At 30.0% G+C, this 3,502-nt stretch overlaps 1 long non-coding RNA gene across 1 annotated transcript; it reads right to left on the bottom strand.

The window, feature by feature from the left end:
• Nucleotides 1–1,643: 1,643 nt before the first annotated feature.
• LOC112099302 lies at nt 1,644–3,466 on the bottom strand. The gene is made up of 3 exons (XR_002906097.1): nt 3,388–3,466; nt 2,305–2,458; nt 1,644–1,792 (listed from the first exon to the last, which is right to left on the bottom strand). It is a non-coding gene; the product is annotated as an uncharacterized LOC112099302 (long non-coding RNA).
• Between the last annotated feature and the right edge of the window lie 36 nt (nt 3,467–3,502).

Below are 3,502 nucleotides of genomic sequence, written 5' to 3'. Positions count from 1 at the left end.
TTGGAAGTCTTTGAAAACTTTTTTGTGTATTTTACTAGTTTAGATTGTATGAGATTTAAATGATAGTAACTCATTCAGAGTGAGTATCAATTTGACTGATGAATTCATAATAGATCTATAGTATGTTCATAAGGATGGCAGTGGGTTGCTTCAGGCTCGGGCTTTAAAAGGTCCAAGCCAAAAAAAGCCTAGTTGTATGAATTTCAGGTCGGAAAGCTTGATGCCAACCATATTTTTTTAAAGTTTTTTAATTTTTAATTAATTTAATTTTTTTAGAAAGGAAACAGCTTCCCCATATATAAAACTTTTAAAAGCTTTAGAATTTTTTTAAAGTAAAAGAAACATAAAAATTACTCAAAGTTCTTAATTATATAATTTTATAAATAATAAACGTAAACATAATTTTCTTTTCAAAGTTTTAGGGTTGGGTTGGGGCATGTAGGGCCCGAACCTTGACCCAAATTTAATCGGGCTGTAAATTTAGGCCAGAGCCCAACTCGTGACCTTTAAATTCATGTCAATGTTTGAAAATTCGGTTTGGGTCAAAATTTGAGCCAGGTATTTTTTTTCCTTGTATATATGTTAGCTTCTTAATTTTAATTTTAATTTTTTCAAAGTAAGTATGGATCATTCTATTTTTTTTTTTTTGAATTTGGACATATAGCAAAAGAACATAAATATATGATGGATTGAGGAAAAAAAAATCATATCGTACAAACTCTTGTATGTACTTGTTTTCAATAAACTGATGTCACCTAATTCATTTGGTTATATTAAATAGCTATTGACTTTATTTTATCATTTTGTAATCTCATTTGACTAATGAATTTGAAAAGAGTCCAATATGTGGAAAAATGTCTCATCATTTGAGATAAAATGTTAAAATGTTATTTTCAAAATCAATAATGATAAAGCCATAAATAGCTTTATACAAACTAATGTAGATAAACTTATGTGGCATAAAGACATTAGCTGAAAAGTGACTTTTTTTTTTTAATTATGTGAGTTCATGTTAGTTTTATACAACCAACTTTCTCATGCGACATCAATTTGTATACATTTTTTTTAGACAAGGCAGTTGTGGCTCTATATATATTTCAATTGTATATATAGGTGCACATATGTATATCTGTGTGTGTGTGTTAATAACATTCTAGTTTGACAATGTAATAAGTGCATTGGATTTCAAGTCTACCATACCAATATAAAACCTTCATTCCTTAGTCGTCTCTTTCGTATTGTAGCTAATTATAAATCGTCACGTTTCATCCGCAATTGTCTTTTTGGTGCTCATACTGTAGTAATTCTCACACCGTATATTTCTCTTCAAATGATTTTAGGTTAAATGGATCATAATAACACAAAACCCAATTTTCTAATCACCATTCTGGAGTTGTTCAACAACTGTTTCTTGCCGTGACCATTATACATGCTACAAAAGTGGCTAATTTCGAAATATATTACACCCTCTTCATTTTTTTTTTACTTAATTCAAAAATTCATTTCCGTAAAGACTGAAATACCTTCATTTGTGAATTTTAAGTTGGGCAACAAAAGTTCCTCCAAAAAAAAGGTCTAACTAAACATAGATATTTTAATAATTTCTATTAAAATATAGAAACAAAATCATATTGAGCAAAAGAGAAAAGAATAAGTCATTCACCGAAAGAATAACATAATCAAAATCAGTATGCAAAATCTGAATCTACTAATCGGCATGCGCATATATCAAGGTGATTGATCATCGGCCCGTCAAATCCTTAATTGCTGAGCATGCAAGAGACCTGTTGATCTGAACAATACAAATGAAACCACCCTCATTACAAACCAACCAAAGAGAATAAAACAATAAGAGAAAGATGAATCTTACTATTACACTATCTCAGCAAGTCATTTCACCAAACATATGGCCAATTTCAAAGGCTTTCTATACACATCCAATTTATTGACATGCCAAATGAAATAAAACTCTAACTTTAGAAAATGTTCTAGTACATCTTTGACTTTTATCTTGCTCAACAATGCAGAAGAAAAGTAAGTTCCTACTGAACAAATAAGAGACCAAAACAACTTGAATTGGAAATGAACATTAAATTGCACAACACAAACTGTTTATTACACAAACATCTATGTAACTGACACAACTACTGGTAAGATAATTGATTAATTGGCCAAGTAACTGGGGATTCGAAATTGCTTCTAATTATTTGTAAAATTGCAATTATAATTGCAACAACTAATAGAAGCCATGAAACATAATAGGAAAAAAAAAATAAGCAAGAAAGAGATGTAAAGAGAACATACTCTTAACGCCTGTAGGCTTTCGGGCTCTACATTTTCTTCTTCAAATTCTTTTAAGCGTCAACTTTGTTGTCACTTTCTTCGATGGAAGATTATTCTTGTGAGACTCATGAAATAATTCGGCCTTATCTCTAATAGTTAGGCCATGGTTTCAAGGCTTCAACAAGAAAGAAAAAGCTTCAGCAAAGAAGGAAGTGAGAGAAAATATCAAGAAAGCTTAGAGAGATCGGTTGGATCCTGAGAAGTCTAATATAACAATTGATCGGTTGATTTGTTATATATTATATGTCACAATAATGATTTAAAGGGTACATAGACTCTTCCCTTAACTTGAGATCTTTACTTGGCTACTATCTAGCTTTTCTAGCTATCTAATATATAGCCACGCGATGGTTTCAAAATATGTATATCACTACTACCATATAAAATGTGGGGGTGCATTATATTTACAACTTAATTCATAAAATTTAAGATCCTCAATAATATTTTACATAGACCTAAAAACATATGTAAAATTATGATCTTAATGACTTAAAACATCATATTGTAACCTTATATATGTAACAAGTTATATCATTATAAGCTTCAACTTTTACATTTTAAGTTATAAAATTAAATTGTAGTATTGTTCCATAAAAATTACTTCAATCAAAATTCTAGACTTGCCCTAGTGATAGCATAATTTTACACGTCTATTGAACAAGTCCAAATCACGTGTACTGTCACAAGAAACACCCAATCTGTAATTTTCTTTTTTAAACAACTTAAAAATTTCCCAAAAGGGAATATTAAGTTCTTAAGCGGCTTAGAAAGCAAAAGCAAAAGAATGTTTCCATTATTGGCAATTGTTAAAGCAAAACTTAGAAAAGGAAAGATCAAATGAGGAGATTAAGTTCTTAAGCGGCTTAGAAAGCAAAAGCAAAAGAATGTTTCCATTATTGGCAATTGTTAAAGCAAAACTTAGAAAAGGAAAGATCAAATGAGGAGAGTGACTATGAAGGAAACAGAGTCTAGTTTTTTTTTTTTTTTTTATGTATCGGCTCTGTAAATAATTTTTTTCAATCCATGTCTTTCAATAGCCATCACCTCAGTCCAAGGATTGATAACCAGATCATCTGTAATCCCCTCTAAGAAAATTCTAGAAGCCTTCAACCTCAAAGCCTAACATAAAAAAAATAATTTGAAGGTCATATTGTGATTA

The sequence above is a fragment of the Citrus clementina genome, unplaced genomic scaffold, assembly GCF_000493195.1.
Source record: "Citrus clementina cultivar Clemenules unplaced genomic scaffold, Citrus_clementina_v1.0 scaffold_4, whole genome shotgun sequence".
Lineage (NCBI taxonomy): Eukaryota > Viridiplantae > Streptophyta > Magnoliopsida > Sapindales > Rutaceae > Citrus > Citrus x clementina.
Note: the sequence above shows the minus strand (reverse complement) of the source record. Positions and strands in the feature narration are given on the sequence as shown.